At 46.2% G+C, this 18,526-nt stretch overlaps 1 protein-coding gene across 2 annotated transcripts in view; it reads left to right on the top strand.

The window, feature by feature from the left end:
- Positions 1–18,526, top strand: part of CARHSP1 (calcium regulated heat stable protein 1) — a 138,186-nt gene that overhangs the window by 78,433 nt on the left and 41,227 nt on the right. The window contains exon 2 of one of the 2 annotated variants that reach the window (XM_039491182.1): positions 2,929–2,985. The gene's annotated coding sequence lies outside the window, so the exon portion shown is untranslated. Of the gene's footprint in view, positions 1–2,928; positions 2,986–6,009; positions 6,108–18,526 lie in introns of those variants that run through there. The other variant, XM_039491181.1, reaches the window with a different exon arrangement.

Here is an 18,526-nt window from a genome sequence, read left to right as displayed (position 1 = left end):
GTGCCTGAGACATCCAAAGAAATTGTTTGGATCTGAAGGAAGCAGCAGGGTCTAAAAAATAAGAAACTAGACTCAGCGTTAGGAGGCCTAGGTTTTATTCCCAGCTCTGCCACAGTCTTGCTCTGTAACCTTAGGAAGTCAATTAATTGTTCTGCGCCTCAGTCTCCCCATACGGAAAATGCAGGGTGTGATAATAATGCTCTCCCACCTTTACCCTGGGTAAAAAGTGTGCTATAAAAATGTGATTCCAGTGTGACCAACCCTCACAATGAAGTCGCCTAATGTGATTTTGGCCCCTGGTGGAGCCAAATTCAATACAAGAAACTCCAGCCTTCATGTTATTTCCAGCCTTGCCCAAGGGAGAAATGCCCTCTGATTGGCTACCTCCTCCATTTCCCGGCCCTCTGGAGAAAAGCAGCCAATCAGGGCTGCTCCAGGAGGCAGGCAGACCTCTCCCTCCTCCCCTCAGGAGCTTAGAGGAGTTTGGGGTAGTAGAGAGGGGATGGGGGGAGAGGGAGCAAAAAGAGCCCAGCAGCTCTGGGCAGCCCGGCATCCTCCTCCTCCCCCTACACCCCCCTCTAGCCGGGAAGGAAGAGAGGGGCTGAAGAGCCATTGGAGCTGCAGGAGGAGCAGAGATGTGCCGAGGGGCCAGGGGGTGCAGAACATAATTAACTGCTAGGCTGGGGGCTGGGTTGATATGGGGGTAGGCGGCGGGGATGAATTAATGAATTAGAAGTTTGGGGACAGAAGGATGTTGGAAGCTCTGCACCATCAGGCAGCCTGGGAGAGCTTGTGCAGCAGGGGCCATACGCACGCCAATGCACACAGACATGCTGGGCTGGCCAGGGGGAGTTACAAGATCCAAAGGCAGACCAAAAACATGAGAAAAATTTGGGACCAAAAATTAGGCTTGGGTTTTGTTTTGTTTTTTTAATCTCATGATTTGGGCATTGTTGGGGGTTGACTCCTGGTTTTCAAACATTTGAGGTTGGCGATTTTATGATCCAAGCCCATCAAAATCCTTGGGAGTTTTTCCATTGACATGAATGGGCTTTGGCTCAATGGATGTGCTTAGTATAATCATTATTATTATTTATTTGCTTTCCCTTCATCCTCCTCCTCCCAAAGAAACTAGTCCAATTTACCCCACTAAGCTGTAATATTTTTTATGACTAAGAACTCAAGAGGCCAGAGGGACAAGATACCTCTGATGATGGCTAATTTGCTCCCATGTAGCATTATTAATTTTCTGTCCTATTTCTTACTCAGGTCTAGTGGTGACTAATGTATATAACCGGGTGTTTTGGAGTAACACAAACTGTTTATTTTCCCCAATGCGATAAATAGCATTTGAGCCTATTTGGGGCAGTTTTAAGTATAATTTGCACACTGCTCTTAGTGCCTACTGTTTTGTGTGTGGTTAAAAGTGACTAAATAAAACAAGCATATAATTTTTGCTCCTATAAACCAAAAAGTTAACTTTGCAGTGATACTGAGACGTCCTTTGTCTGTTGTCTATAAATAGGAAAAGAAAAGGGAAGGAGACATTTCAAGCCCTGTCTACAAGGTCTTGAATGGTTTATGTAACCAGGTTTTAAAAAGTTATGGCCTGTCCGGACAGCATCAGCCAGTAAAACTATATTAACTGAAAGCATTAGTCCAGCTGGATCCTGAAGACCGTCTGTTAAGCCAGTCAAAACTGTCACGTGGATTGAGCCTTTGGCCAAATTCAGAGGCTGACGTGACTGTGGGCATAAATTGGTGAGAAATCTGGCATTCACTACATAGGAGTGTAACTCATATTGATTCTGCAGAGTCCAAATTCATTCCCTGGAATAAGTGAGTACAGTTTCCTTTGGATTAAGCCAACCTCTAACTCTTGGGGTCTAGGAAAATAATTTCCCTGTTGGCATACCTCCATACCTGCCTACTACAGTGTTTCGTTCATCTTTCTCTGAAGCAGTCTATGCTGTCTGCTCTTGGTGATAGGTTGGTGGACTAGGTAGACCACTGCTCTGGTCTGATCTAGTCTGGCAATCCCTGTGTTCCTACTAGCTCAGTTAGAGGTGCACCTGTTTATAGCAGGGGTCGAATTTGGCCCTAGGAATGTTGGGGAAGGTTAAAATGTGGCTTTCCCATACACTCTGTTAGTTCCTTTTCTTGCTACAACTTCCTTCTTCTGCCCCTTTGCGGAGCAAATTACACAAGCCTTGAGCAGCCACTGAATGCCAAATCAGTGGGTGTTACACTACTACAAATCAGTTACATGTTTTCTGACCCACATATAGCTGATGTGTAACTTGCACCCCAGCTAAATTGCTCATCATGGAAATCAGACAGAAAAGATCAATTAGGTTATTTAGCCCATTCCCCTGCCAGTAGAGGGTTATTTCCCAATACATTTTCTAGTGCTTTGTCCACCCTTGGGATGTCTTTCCCACTACTCAGCCTAAGTTTTCCTTTTCTTATACATTTATCCAGTTACATCACATGCTTTTCTTTCACTAAATTGAAGCATTAATTCAATATTAGTTATTATTCATTTCAGACTAAATGTACTTAGTGGTGCCTGAGCTCAGACGGTTCTCGCGTTCTGGTTGTTACTAAGATAAAAGCTTCTTTGTTTTGTCTGGCATGTTTTGTTTGTCTTTTATGGGACTCTTGTGCTTGCACAGAAAAAATAGTTAAAAAGGAAGATCCCAAGTTATTAACAATATCTGTTTAGAATGAAAAATAGCAAATTGTGGTTTTGTTTCATTGGGCCAAATCTTCCCTTGTGTAATGCCCTGCAAGTTACTGGAGTTATGCTGGGGATGAATTTGGCCCATTTTGTTTTAGTGAAAATGTTGGTATTTTACAGCATGGCATTTCAGTCCTACAATTGTTCTGGAACTTGATGCTAGTAAATTTAACATTTGTGTATTGCAGATGCATACCATGGCCCAGATCCTGCAAACACTTAAGCACGTGCTTCACTTCAATCAGGTGAGTAATACCATTGAAGATAACAGGATGGCCTTAAAGTTCAGTATATGTGTGAGCATTTGCAGGACTGGGGCTCACGTTAACCACAATTTAAACATGTTGGTACAGAGAAGATGGTGCCTCACTTAAATGGACTCTGATGGTTTCTTCGGGGCATATAGGGCTTTTAAATGTTACAGAAGAATTTTGTTTTCCTGTGTCTCTTAAAATTAGTGACTTCCAGTTTATGTGCAGTTCTCTAGTACCAGAATTAAATATGCACTAGCTGAGGATTGCAGAGATCTCACAGTAGAAGCATATATATATTTTGAATAACAGCGGTAATTTGAATACAGAAAATCCTATTGAATTTGCATTGCAACTACTTTTAAGCAGTGTGTTTTTATTGCCTTTTGTTATGAAACATTTGCTCCTTGCTCAGAGCCCTTCATTAAACCATGGACTTTGAATTGTAATTGCATGTCCCGGCCCAGTGCTACTGTTGCCAATTTTGCTTGGCCGTATTCCTGGAGGTTTCATCACATGACATCTTTAATTAAAGATTAATCTTTAATTCCTGGAGACTCCAGGACAACCCTGTAGGGTTGGCAACCCTAGAAACTTCATTTGCAGAGGATGTGGGTGTGATGCATGAGGTACATAGAGAGCTTTATCCCTGATGTTACAGTGCCTAGGTCCCCAGGAAGCTGAGAATAAGGGCATGTCTACACTACAAAATTAGATCAACCCCTAACTTGCATTGGCATACAGCTGCCGCAGTACTTACAATGCTTGTGCATGTCTACACTCTGCTCCTTGGATTGGTGGTGCGCATCCTCACTAGGAGTGCTTGCACTGATTGAACTATCAGTGTGGGGCATTGTGGGATGGCTTCTGAAAGCCAGAAACAGTCAAGATAAGCAACACGGTGTTTACATTGACACTGCGTCGACCTAACTACATCGACATTGACTCTACACTTCTCATGGAGGTGGAGTTATTAATTGGTTCAGTGGGTGAGTTACGTTGGTGGGAGTGAAATTTTAGTGTAGACACTCAGGGCTTGTCAATACATATAACCCTGCAATGGCGCTGCTGCACTGCATCTGATGAAGCTGCTCTATGTCGATGGAAGAGAGCTCGCCGATTGGTATAATAAAACCATTTCTGAGAGCGGCAGTAGCTGTGTTGGCTGGAGACACTCTCCTGCCGACATAGCGCTGTCCACATTGGCTCTTATGTTGGTGTAATTTATGTCACTCAGGGGTGGTTTATTCACACTCCTGAGTTACATAAAGTATGCTGAGAGAAACTGTAGTGTAGACACACAGCCTTACATAGTTAGGTTGACGTAAGCTGCTTTGCATTGACCTAACTCTGAAGTGTAGACCAGGTTTGGGTCTACACTTAAACTACTACAGCAGCAAAACTGCAGCTGCACCACTGTAGTGCTTCAGTGTAGATAATACCTATGCTGACAGAAGAGGTTCAAACTGAGAGGCGGCAGCTAGGTTGACAGAATAATTCTTCCATCGGCCTACTACTGTCTTCACAAGGAGTTAGGACGGCATAGCTACATCTCTCAGGGGTGCAGACCAGCCCTGGGTTAGGGGGTCTCTTCATGCTTTGCCCTAGAGGGGAGCAAGCCAGGCTCTCCTTGATACCCAGGGCTGGTCTACACTACAAAGTTATGTTGACCTAGCTATGTCACTGAAAGACGTAGTTAAGCCGACCTAAGCCTCAGTGTAGACAGTGCTAACATGACACATGAATTGTTCCTTCGACTTAGCTACCATCTTGCAAGGGGGTGGGTTTACTACAGCTACTTACAAGTAAGGCCTTGTCTGCGTTAAAGGGAAAAGTCGATCTAAGCTACGCCATTTGAGTTATGTGAATAGCGTAACTCAAATCGATGTAGCTCAGATCAAATTACCACGGGGTCCACACTATGTGATGTCAACTGGAGACGCTCTCCCGTCGACTCCTCTTACTTTTCTTGATCAGGTGGAGTGCAGGAGTGGATGGTAGAGAGATTGGTGATCGATTTAGTGGGTCTTCACTAGACCCGCCAAATTGACCACTGATGCCTCTATTGCCGAATCCTCTGGTAAGTGTAGACAAGCCCTAAGCGCCTACGCTGCAGTGGTGCAGCAGCAGTGCAGTTGTGGGGTTTCTAGTGTAGACATACCCACAGCAAGCCAAACAGTTTGCCTCCAGAGTCCGGAACTTTCCAAACTGCCCTCAGCAGTATGAGGGCAGCTCCTGGGGGAGCAGGGCTTTCAAGCCACTAGGCAGAAGGGCTGGTTTATTCTTGTGTGGGACGCGAGGGGTTCGTTTTCAAACTCTGAGCAGACCCAGCACTTAGGGTTCCCCCAGCCTTAGGCTTCGCAAAATTCACTTTTTAATTTTGTATCATTCCGACAGATATCAAAGGCTTTTTTAAAGCATTGTTATTTTTTATCCATTTAAATTTCCACAATTGCAGGAAATTACGTGGGGCTTAGCCAATCAGGAGCTGTGAGCCCATAATTAGTTAATGACAGTAGACCCTGCCGTTCAAAAAATGAAAGCTTTGCACCTGGGAAAATGCAAAGTGTCAGAAAACACAGTGTAAATATCCCTCAATCAAACTCTAGTAAATTCTCCAGCATTTTTCTTCCTTTGCCTGTCTGTAAATGTTGATGATCCCTGATGGAAATATTTTTTCATGGGGCTTGGGGGATGTACAGTAAAGTCCACACTTACTGAGAAAAATCGAGTCCTGCCAAGCCTTACCCATTGTGCATGCAAGACCCAGCGCTGGCCCCCTTCCCAGGCAGCCTCCCCTCCTCCTCCTCCTGTCTCCCCACCCAACGCATCTCCGCTCCCCCTACCCCGCTGCATGCCCTCTGCATGCTCCCAGCCCCGCCCCTCCCCAGTCCATGTCCCCCTGCTGGGGGCCCCAGCTCCTCCGCGCGGAGCCCTGTCCCCGCCCCGTGCGATTGTCTCCAGCTAGGGGGTGGCTCCCGCTTTCAGCCCTGCCCACCTCACCCTCCCTCCCAAGCGGCACCGGGCGAGCCGCTTGGCCCCTGGAGTTACAGAAGGTGCAGCCGCCGGAGCCTGGTGCACAGTGAGGGACACAGAGAGAGAAGTTTCCCCGGAAGGTGAGTGAGCCGGTTGCATGCGGACTGCAGCCACATGCAGGGGGGGCGGAAACATGCTGTGCCACCAAAGCAACTTGCACGGAAGACGGGGGAGCCTGCAGCCTGGCCGCGAAGGGACATGCACCTTGGGAGGGAGGGGGAGCCTGCAGCCTGGCCGCGAAGGGACAGCCACATGCACGGGGGACAAGCATGCCCATTGTTGCGACATGCACCTGGAGCCCGGGGAGGGGGGAAGCATGCAGAGTTCATGTTGCTGTGCTTGCCCGGTACTGGGGTGGGGCAGGGCATTGCTACAGATTGCAGCTGGCTCTCAAGCGAAGCAGTCCTCGAGGGGCCGGGGCGGCTGTGCAACCAGTGTGTGCTAGCCGGAGTGAGACATCCGGTGGTAACAATGGGCTGGGGTTGCTTTGCAAGTGACTCTGAAGTAGAGAGCAGAGCTCGGGGAACTCTCCGATTCTCCCCTTCTACTTTGCATCCCCCGCAAGCCCCCCTGCGCGGGGCGCACTCCAGAGGCTGCCCCGTATGGCCTCGGGTCTGTCTCATTTGCTGTCCGGACGAGCCCGAAGTGAAGTGCGTGTTCAGCGGGGAGGCTCAGTAAACAGAGCGCCTGGGAGGGGACTGTGCGCTTCCCGCCCAGCGGCTGAAAGCAGCGATCTGGCTGCGTGTGGTTGGGTTGGGAGCCAAGTAATGGAGCCACCTCACGCTTTCTTTCTGGGTGATGGCTGATGCTCTTGCATGTAGAATCAGCTCGATGGAGCAAATCCTTTCTCTCTTCTCTCCGAACCCCCTTTCTCTCCACCCTCCTCCCTTCACTTCTGAATGGTGCCTTTGACATGACTGCCACGAACGCAGACTACCCAAATCCTGTGGCATACAACTGATTTCTTCATCTTCAGACCTGCCCGCCTTTGAAAGCTATCAATAAGGACATTTGGGGAAGAAAAATGGAGACCTCCTTTTAACTGCTGAAATTCATTGGAGTGGGAGGACAAATGACAGATCTTTTGCTTAGTAGAGGCTGTCCCTGCTAAATGGGGGCCAGTTAGTATAGAAGGTTTGAAAAGGTCCTTTCATTTCAGTTTTGTGAGTGTACTGTAATAGATTTGTACTTATACAGGGTCTATAATTAGCATATTTGGTGACTGGACTTCTAAGTGCCTCCTGGAAAAAAATAGGTTTGGGTCTGGACTCACTCCTAACACTCACCTAAGGTGAATCACATTGAGGTTTCATCATCTCTCTCATTCCACTGAATTTATTTTAACAAGAAGGAATTAATCTTAAGACCAGTGTTTGCTCTGTAAACCTTTTTGAAAATCACATTTTTTCACTTACAAACTGTGAATATATAATTATCCCACACAAAGGAAAACATTTTCTGCAGTAAATATAAATTTAGGCAATGCATGAGAAAGAAGAGCCCAGAAGACAAGCTTTGCCCATAGGAAAGAAAAAAACAACAACCCTTCTTACATTATTCTGGACTTTGTAGGATAGACAGGAAAAAGCAATAAAGTGCACAAAATCCTCTATGTTTACTTTGCATAGCTCTCAACTGTGAAAACAGACCAAGTGCACTAAGTTTTACTTTTGGGTTATGTTGCAAAATATGTGTTGCAAATACTACTGGGAGTGGATGTCAGTTTGTTTTTTCCCCTACAGTGTTTCTATAGGAATTTACAAAACTAATGCTAAGGAATGTTGTTTACAAAACTGTATTTGGGGCCAGGTCTGATCTCTTTAAAAAGAGAGGGTGAACAGTTGTGTTTAAATCGAGACTGTTTGAAATGATACTCTGGACACTTACTGTTTGTGAAGTTGAGTTTTTTACTGTCTGTTTTAGCTTAACTCATCTCTCTTATTTTTATATTCTTCCATTTGGCAGATATAAATATTTCTCTTTCTCCAGCCTTTTATTAATAATGGCGGTTGGCTCACTATAGGTCTGAATTAAGCCTGATCCTTTGTAGCTGCTGTGATGATAGCATGGAAACATGCCATGAAACACTCAGATTTGGATCAGAGGATTTACCTGCTGGCTCTTATTTTTCATCCTATCAAAGTGCTATATCACCTTGGCCAAATACTGTATAAAATTTGGTTGCCCAAATGAATTTTGGCTTGTAGTATTTATTAATTAATTTATGCTAGCACCACGAGGCCCTGATCAAGATCGTGGCCTCATTTGTTCTAGGAGTTGTACAAGTGTGGAAGTAGACATAGTCTCTGCACTCAGGGCCGGTGCAAGGATGTTTTGCGCCCTAGGCGAAACTTCCACCTTGCGCCCTCCCCCCCTCCCCCCGCGCTCTTGCCCTGAGGCACCCTCCCCCGCCCTGAGGCACCCCCCTTGCGGCAGCTCCCCACCCTCCTCCCTGAGGCACCCTCCTGCCCCAGCTCACCCCTGCTCCGAGCATGAGCACCCCGAGCACGCCGTGGCTGCTTCACTTCTCCTGCCTCCCAGTCTTGCGGCACCAATCAGCTTAGGCGCCGCAAGCCTGGGAGGCGGGAGAAGTGAAGCAGCCACGGTGTGCTCAGGGAGGAGGTGGGGCAGGGGTGAGCTGGGGCGGGGAGTTCCCCTGCGTGCTGCCCTCCCATTACTTGCTGCAGGCGGCCCTCCTCATGCTGCCCTGCCCCAGCTCCCTCCGCCTAAATGCTGGCAGCGACTGGGGCAGCTGAAGATCCGGCCGCCACAGTTGCTGCCGAAGAAAATGGCGCCCCCCAAATGCCTGCGCCCTAGGCGACCGCCTAGGTTGCCTAAATGGTTGCACCGGCCCTGTCTGCACTTACAAGCTTACAGTCAGAAATATGTTCGAAGGTATACTGTAGGACAAAAAGAATCTGAAAGTTCAAATATACTCAGAGCCTTGTTTTGCAGACTCAATAATTAAAATAATGCTGTGAAAAGTGATATTTGTATGTTTGTTAATATCACTTTTCACAGCAAGTCCTGGCAAGTTAAGACCTGGATGGAGGGGTCGGGGGTGAGACAGCGGGGGCCAGCGAGGATGGATGGAGGAGTGGGGGGTGAGGCAGCAGAGGCCAGGGGTGATGGATGGGGGGCCCCGACACCGTGTGGTCGGAGGTGTGGGTTGGTGCCTGGGGCTGGGGGTCAGCGCCTGGGCCAGAACCACGGGAGCCCAGGGTCTGCACCCACAGCTGCATGGCCACGGCCAGGGCTACGCAACTGAGGGTCAGTACCCGGAGCCAGCACCTGCTGCTGTGCTACTGAGGCCGGGGGTCGGCACCCACTGCTGCACAGCCGGGGCTAGGAGTCAGTGTTCGGGGCCAGCACCCGCCGGAGCCTGCTGCTGTGTGACCAGGACTGGAGGTCGCCGTTCAGGCCAGCACCTAATGGAGCCTGGCGTTGGTGCCCTTTGCTGCATGACTCGGGCTGGGGATCTGCACCCGGGGCTGGCACCTGGGGCTGGGGATCGGCACCCATAGCCAGCACCTGCCGTAACCCAGGGTTGACATCCAGGAGCCGTGCCCAAGATCAGTGGCCACGGCTAGGGGTGGAGTGCACGGCCAGGGCTAGGGGTTGGCATCTGGAGCCAGCAACTGCCGGAGCCCAAGGGGTCTGCACCCAGGGCCAGAAGCTGCTGGAGCTCAGGGTCGGCGCCTGGGACCAGCACCTGGGGTCAGTGACTAGGGCTGGGGGTCGGAGCACACGGATGGGGGTCAGTGCCTGGGGCCAACGGCTGCCGGCTGGATTAGGGATCAGTGTCATGCAGCCATAGCGAGGGATCAGAGCCTGCCGTCGCATGGAAGGTGTTGGAGTTTGAAGCCCATGGCTGGAGCCTAGTCTGCAGCCAGGCTCCCTAAGGCCCCGCTGTCCAACCACCCCAGGGCTGACGTCCAAGCCCCACTAAGTCCCCCCCAGTGCTCCCTCAGGTAGAGAACTCACCTTGCTCCTTCAGCGTTGTGCCCCACCTGTCTCCGCAAAGTGGCGCATTGCGGAGCAACAGGGAGGGGGATAGGCCGATGCTTTGCCCTCGCCCCCATCACCACCCAGGAAGCTGTTGTGGTTGTAGGGGAACCCCCCTGGTGGCCGCATTTGAGAAACGGTGCTTTAGTGGGCTTTGGATCAGGACCTTGTGTCTGACACCAAAGATGGTAACCTACTGTCAAACACCTATAGACAGGCATGTGTTTGAAAGAGACGATATCTCCCTTGCAGGCTGTACTAATTTCTGGGTACTTCAGTACTGGAAATGTGTAGCTAACATGGAAGGAACTGGGGGAAGAGAAACTAGAATGATTAAAGAGCTGGAGGGCTTGATTTCCAAGGGAAGATTAAAAAAACTAAACATGGATATATTGGTCAAATGGCCACTAACTTCTGTGGGTAGGGGGAAGTGAGGACATGGTAGTGTACAATATTTGGAAGTACTGTAGAAGCATCTTCCAGGAAAGAGGGAAATATAATCATGATAGTCCAGCAGATTAAAGCTATGTATAACATAGCTTGGTAGGAGGTTTGGGGCTCTTCATGATGAAAGATGCTACAAATGTAGCATGATCATTGGTGAAATTACATCTTAAATACCAGGACGAATCTCCTGACAGATCGCTAGATTGATTGCTGTGGAATAGTCTTTGAAGGAAAGAGGTGGAAGCCCCTTTTTAAGCCCCGGGGAAATCCTGTAGAGAATAACGTTCAGAGGGAGCTAATGGGTTTTTACTGTGGAAATCTAGCTCTGTAGATATTTTGAATTTCAGTCAGGAAAGCTGAGGATTAATCCAGGATCTGCCACTCATCAAAAAGATGCTTGCTTGAAACTCAGTGGGGGACTGGATCTGAATGGGGGGCCAGCTTTTGCCAGCTTTTTACTTATTATATATCCAGGAAGAGACTTCTAGCAAGAAGACTGGCCGCCGTCCAGTCTATGAGGTTGGAACAGCAGGTGGTGGGCCGCACAGCAGACCACGTCCAATTGATCTGTTAGCCACCAGAAAGTGCAGGAAGTTGATAAGTTTGTGTAAGAAAAAGGAAACAAAAGGCTATGTGTGTTCTTCTAGAAGGTGATAGGTTTTTAAAAAAAAGTAAACTGTTTACTTCTCCCGCAGGTCTGTTGTGTAGACTAAAAGGACAATCAAATGCTCTGTAGAGAAATGGAGGATAGATAATGGTGATTTGGTATAGAATCGTAGAACCATAGGGTTAGATGGGACTGCAAGGGTCATCTAGTCTCACCCCCGCCAAGATGCAGGATTTGTTGTGTCTAAACCATCCAAGATAGCTATCCTGCCTCCTTTTGAAAACCTCAAGTGAAGGAGCTTCCAGGACTTCCCTAGGCAGTTTGTTCCATTTTCCTACCGTTCTTACAGTTAGATTAAATCTCAGGAAAAACTCTCTAGGTTGAACCCGTTGCCTCTTGTCCTGCACTCTATGGCAAGAGAGAACAGTTTTTCTCTATGCCTGATCAGTCACTCTCAAACTGCACTAGTACAGCTGAAGAGAGAGTTCATCCAAGTAATTACAATCTCTTCTGTTTCAGTGCAGGGAAAGACAGTTTCCTAAAAAGGTTCCAAAGAGTTGTTTTGTATTGCCTGCCTCCGTATAATATTGTCTTTTCATCGTGTTCTCTGGGAAGACCAGTTATCTTCATTTCCTCGGACTTCTAAACTGTTCTCACTTCATTTCTTTTTATTACTCTATGGCAGGATTGTGTCTTGAGGGTCACAGAGGATAATTCAAAGCTGAGGTTGATGCTGTAGTAGGTTTGAATTGTTTTCTTGTTCAGATCTGTAATTCCATTGCTTTAAGTTGACCTCTGCTAGCTGGGTAATGGATTTGTAATTTTCTCTTAGTGCTCTTTTTCATTTTCACAATCTGTGTGTGCAGATTTGTGGTGTCTGATGTCTGACTTATGCCACCAAGAATAACATTAAATGAGGCAAGAGAGACCCTTCACCCCATGACCCTTGCTCAAACATTGTTGAGGCCTCGCTGCTTTTGCAGCATTAATTCGTACGGCATGATCTCTGCTTTATGTGAATGAGGAAGTATCCTGGCAGAAAGACTGTGACATGACTCTTCATAAACAAGCGTATGCAGTATCACTTTAGAGGAAAACTTTACCCATTTTTCTCAGTTCAGTTGTATGAAAATTCAGACATTAAGAAGCAATTCACTAGGGATGTAATTCATCCCAGAGCAGAGAGTAAGGCCCTATACTTTAAATATGATCAGCAGTGTGTGTGTGTGTGTGTGTGTGAGAGAGAGAGAGACAGAGAGAGTGAGTGTATGTGAGAAAATTGGTTTGTGCTCTCTTTGTCTCTTTGATGTATAAAGAAGGCCTGAATTGTGTTTTTTCCATACAGATGAAAATTATATGGAATGTAAAAAAATTATACTTGTGTGGTCCCCCCTCTGTTCCCCCCAGAAATGTGAGACATGTCAAATCTTATCTTCCCTGTTTTTGCTGTAGGGTTTATTGGTGACTCAGAGAGCGTGCTTTCACAGAGCTTAACTGAATGGGTAGGGTTTAAATAGCCTGAATAAAAATCACTTCCCATCTCAGTTAATCAAGGTTCACTTTAATGGTTTCTCTGACGTCATAATTTTACTAGTTCTTCATTCATCCATAGAGTCTTCCAGGAAAAACAGATCAGACAAAACCTGAATTTCTAATGCAAAAAAAAAACAACCCAAAAACCAAACAAAAAACAAAACAAAAAAACAAACACCGCCCCCCCCCAAAAACCCCAAAACCAAAAAACAACCAAGCAGGGGAAGAGATGTTGGGAGGTGGTAGTGGAGGTGGGGGAAACTTTCCCAGACTCCTTCACACATCACAAAGAAACAAAAGAGGCACAGACCCCATTTTCTGTTCCATTGCAAATCATCAGTGATCCCTGCGCTCAAGTGAGATGTTTAGGGCCGCTGTGCTACTTCTCCTGCATGGGGATGAATAAAAATGAATATGGATAAACTGAAATAACAAATCCCTTCTAATAACAATTGCCATTTCTGAATCTCTTGCTGGGAAGTGACACCAGCCGTGTTAGAACACAGCATTAAGAGACTGTAACCCAGTTTCCAACCTGTGTTAATAATGTAACGGGCATAGGGGAATGAATGTTAAGATACGCTACATTAACCATTGTTTGAATATTGGACATTTTATGCTAATCTAGCAATCTGCCCTGAATTCTGCCCTTGTGGGGGAGAAAACCTGCTGGCTGGAGGAAAGTGCTCTGAAAATGTCTGCATCTTACAGCGTTTCGGGGGCATGGTGTGCCTGTCCCGCTATATTGCTTAGTGAACTCCCCCCAAACACACGCGTGTGCCGAACGGCATGACTGATTTAGGAACTGAGGCTCCTCCTTCAGAGTGGCATGGAACCCTTTGTCTGAGACAGGGGTAGGTGCTATGGGAGAGCAAGTTAACACTGCAACTAGTGACACCAACTCCCATGTGGGTTTCCATTGGGAAAGATGCTGAATTCAGAGAGGAGCATATCACCTAGAGGATCTGATTTCCAGCCCTCCCAGAGAAATGTGGAGAGACACCCATGGACCATGTTAGCTTGGCTCTGCTACTCAGATCCCTGTGTGCGCTTAGAGTGCTCTGCACTGGGCAGCAGAGGAGAGTAATAGAACCTTAAGTGTTCAACTTAAGACACTAAACATTATAATAGGAACTAGAATAGTTTATTATGTTGGGCTTTGACATTGCTGGTGCACAAAAGACATCCCAGTGCAGACATGGCCGAGGCAGTTAGGATTTAATTGTCCACCAATGGCAGAAACAGCAGAGAGTGTAGTGTAGACAGAAGTCCGCCTTTCTTACCATAGTCCTCTAGCCCTGCTCTGTGTAGAAATGTGTGAGTCCCCTTTTCAGGACACCTCCATCAATAGAGAATTGAGGTCCAGGTGCCTTGTTATCAGAAGGTCCTGTCTGTAACTAAACTTGAACAAAAATGCCTCAGAGGGCATACTATGAATCCCCTGCTCCCCCTGGTCAGCAGCAGTTACCTGCACTAGTTCTCCTGTTAACAACAAGTGCTCCGCCGTGAAAGGAAGAGGTTGGTAACCAGGTCCAGTGTTTGCTCGTAAATTTCTCTTGATCGATGAACTTCTAGGCAGCTGGTCTGAAGAAAATGGAGGCATTTTTCCTTTAGTGGAAGGCATGTGTTGAGTTGTGGAAATGACTCCATCCCCTTTAACCCAAAGCCCCAGGTCTTGCAGTGCTCCCAGAAGTGTTTTCCTTCAGGCCTGTGTATTTTCTGACACTGCTGCAGTTTCAGATAACATCCAAACAAGGAGTATATTGTGTCCAGGAAACATTAGAGCTTGACCTTCCAGTATACTTTAAAGTTTACTTTTTTGTATGCTACTGTGTTCACCAGAACCCAAGCAATGGGCAGAGTGAATAAGTCATGCTGCTGACAAAGCAAGTAATGAAGCAAAATGTTCTATTTAGATACTAATATAGGCCCTATCACCACAGTAGCGGGGTTCTTGCATTCTTGGTAGTGGTGATAGGTGGTTTTTCTGGGTGATGTGTGCATGCATGGTTGGTTGTTTCAAAAAACTGCTTAGAGGAAGTTGATGGGAATGAAATAATCATTGTATCTGAAGGCCATGTAAGACTTGTAATCAACACTTAGAAATGCAACCTTGGCCGTTAGGCATTTTCTTTCCACAGATGCTTGTCCATGAAGCAGTTGCTGAAGTGTAAACAAATATGATTCAGCCTTTTTTGACCAAGAGCAGGATGACAATGCTAGTCAGCATAGGCACAGGGACTAAGGGCATGGCGGGTGCTGCAGACCCCCCTGGTTTTGTGTGGGATCCTGGCCACAAACCCCACACCCAGGGTCTCGGTGCTGCTAGCCCCAGGCCTTGGGTTCTGCTCCTGGCCCCATGTCCGGGGTTCCAGCTGATGCCGGGCCTGCACCAGGGGGTCTTCTCTTGGACCTGTGCCTGGGGCTCTGCTCTGGGGAGAGGAGGCGCCAACAAGGGTAAGGGGGGTGCGAAGTAAAAAGTTTGGGGACCACTGGCTTTCAGCACCCTCACTGTAAAAAGTGTTTCAGCGCCACTGCCAGTCAGCACAGCTCAAAAAAGTATCCAGGCCTGTATGCCCTGCTAACAGCCAGCTAGTAAGAAGGAATGTGACTGCTTTGTAGGTTTTGACTTGAGAATGGTAAGTTACTTCTTATTTCAGATGGTACTTAGAGCAAATCTGTCAATAACAATTATGAAATAGGGCACAGGGCCTTTCCAAAGTGCTTCCTCTAGGTAGATAATGGTAGATGAAGGATTTTGTTGTACAAAGGAGGCATGAAATACTGGTTAAGTAAAAGACTCTCAAGTTGGAAGATGGGTTCTGTTCCTGGCTTTGCCATTGATTTGTGTGGAGAAAGGGTGTCTGAGAGGTGACCCTGAAAGTGACATTGTAGGGTTCCATGGTTACTCGTTCTCACGACTTCGAAATAGTGCTGCTGAAGAAAAAGAAGGGCAGCACAAGATTCGCTGTGGACTATAGACAATTAAATGAAGTTGTTTTAAAGGATTCTTACCATTTTCCTGAATAGATGATACCCTGCAGAAGCTTAAAAGTGGACCTTAAAAGTAGATATTGGCAAGTGGAAGTGGATCCAAAAGACAGAGAAAGGACCCCCCTTTTGTCTTAATGCCAGCCCTGGAAGTCACTATGGGTTTTCAAAGTCGAACGAAGAGTTTTCCATTCCCACATCATCACAACAAAAGTACAGTGCCCCCAGCCCCCTACACCCATTCTCAGTTGACCCCGAGGCACTAGCATAATAAACATAAATAATACTTATGCCCTTGTTGACTCCTGCCAGTTCCATTGCTTGTACTAGGTTTACACCAAATTGGTGTAACTTTTGGCCCTGAAATTGGAAATTAGTAAACAATTTTGTTGATGCGAAGAGGTAATAGAATCCAGATTCACATCCATAGCTGTTTGGCTCATAATAAAATTGAATTTGGTCACTATTTGACTTGAGTCCATCTGTAGAGCTGGTCTGCGGAGTAGAGGTGCTGGTTGTGCACTGTTGCTTTTCAGAGTAAAGCTACTCGAACCTTTCTGTGCCTCAGGCCATGTGTACATTATGGGCATGACAGTGGCACAGTTATTGCACTGTAGCTGTGCCACTGCAGTGCCATAGTGTAGATGTGTCCTACACAATGGAAGAGGTTTTTCCATCTTCTTGAGTCACAGTGGCTCGGTTGATGGAAGCATTCTTCTGTCAACCTAGCTGTGCCTATGCCATGGGTGAGTTTGGCATACTGGACTTCGGGTAAAATGGGAATAATAAATTACCCATAGGTATCATTTACGGCTTAATTAGTGTGTTAAAACAGTTTTGAGCCTCACTAGAAGGTTCTGTAGAAGTCCGAGATATTACACTTGTGTTTTCCAGACTGCCAGCCGGATGATCATTTAGTAGGATTGATCTAACTTGCACTCTACAAAGGGTTAAGATGCTTACTGAAATGGCTTTTGCCCCTCAGGCTGTTGTAGAGCTTGTGATTTATGGGTATGTTGCCTCAGCCTACTACTGCTTCATGCAGCCACAAATCTTTCTTATGTCATGTACTGATTTTAATTTTAATCAGTGTGGGAAAACGGAATTTATTTACTGAACCTACTTGCTGTAGTATTAATTGTGCTATCAAGGCCCGGTTGGGAAGGGATCTAATTGGACAGAAGGTAAAGTGGCTACATTATCTGTAATATAGGTAGTTGGTAATGTATACATTTGAAGAGGAAACAGTTTTGTGGCATTTGAATGTTAAATAGCACTTGTCCTATATATCTTAGTTAAATTAACTGAGAAGTTTTGCGTGACACTCTAAACATTTTATTTTGTATTATAGTTGATTAAGCCCTTACCTTGAAAGGATGCATAAGTGCTTTTGTATATTAAATTGGTCACTATTAGAAGAGTGACTGATGTTCTTGTTCAGAGTTTGAAAATCCAATTGAATCTAGTGCTTCTGGTCCTGAGGAAAATCTGAATGTGAATCTATGTGAGCAGACTTGAGTGTAAGGACAGACAGCTCTTCTGCCTTTGCTGCTGCAGAGTGAAATTAACAAGACTTGGTTCAGTTTCACTTTGCTGTTGCTTTGCAAAGCCCTGGGTGTATCAACCTGAGCAGGGACTGGAGCTGGTCACAGGGAAGGAAGATTCAGAAGTAACAAGCACTTTCTGGCCTTACAGCAAGATTACAAGAGAAAGATGTACACCTTCAATTGAGGCACTTGTCCGCTGGCACAGCAAAGAGAATAATTATTACTTCTCTCAGTCTGATTGGCAGCCAGTTTATTTTTGACCTGATCCCAATCTGTATCATACACATGGAGAGTAATGAGACAAGAATTGTGCTTGACAGAAACTTTATATAACATGCTTTATATTTCTTATCATTAGCATGTTGACAACACTCTAGTTCCAAACAGGTGTTATGTCTCCCATGTGCTGTACAAATGCCAGCTAATCCCCACAACACCACTGTGAAGTAGGTCGATATCATCCCAGTTTTACAGATGGGGACACTGAGGCACAGAGGTGAAATGACTTACAGAGGCCAGAATCGTGAAGCATTGTCAGATTCAGTATTACGGATCAGTAGTTTCTGGCTCCCTGTCCCAAACTTGATCTGCTAGTTGATGCTGTTCTCATTTAGGTTTAGTTTTTCAGTTTGTTTGTTTTGTGGTCTAACTTTGACTCTTTGAGTTTTTAATACGGTTCTGTTGTTGTGCTCTGATTGCTTGGCATTTGCTAAACTGTCCGGTGTTTGACTACAGGTTAGAATAAAATGCTGCTGGCGGTAGCTAGAGTAAGAGTGTAGAGTACTTATAAAATCTTATCGTCATTGCTCAATAAATCTGCGTTTTGCCATGTTTAATATAAAAAATGACAGGGAACCCTGAAGTGGTTTAAAAATAGAAATATATTAATCCCGCCACTCTCTCCTGACTAGCGCAACTGCTGATCTGGTTTCAGAGTTTAATTTTTGAAAGTACAGATTCCCAGTCTTCAGTTCAATTGCTCAGGAGAGCTGTTCCATTATATATAAGGTACCTGCAGTAGTTTAAATAATTTAGCAGTCTAAAGTTCATTTAATCTGATTAATAGGGGATGAGTTTCCAGAGTGATACCTGAACCACTTCTTTCTCAGAGCGTTAAATTGGTGAGGATACTATGAGGTTTCTTTTTTCTTGTCTATCCCCATTTTTAGAAGTACTCCAGCAGGAGAATCCCTCACAGGAGCTGGAGCAGAGGAAGCTAAGCCCTACTGTGCAAAGATGCAGTGCTGACCGTCTCCTGCTACTGGAGTCTTCTGTGGAGTGGTAGAGGGAGGAGTAGATCCTAAGGCCATGTCTATACTACAGCCTATGTCGGCAAAACTTACGTCGCTCAGGGGCGTGAATATTCCAT

Source organism: Mauremys reevesii, linkage group 10 (assembly GCF_016161935.1).
Source record: "Mauremys reevesii isolate NIE-2019 linkage group 10, ASM1616193v1, whole genome shotgun sequence".
Taxonomy (NCBI): Eukaryota; Metazoa; Chordata; order Testudines; family Geoemydidae; genus Mauremys; species Mauremys reevesii.
This window is presented reverse-complemented; position numbering and strand designations above follow the sequence as displayed.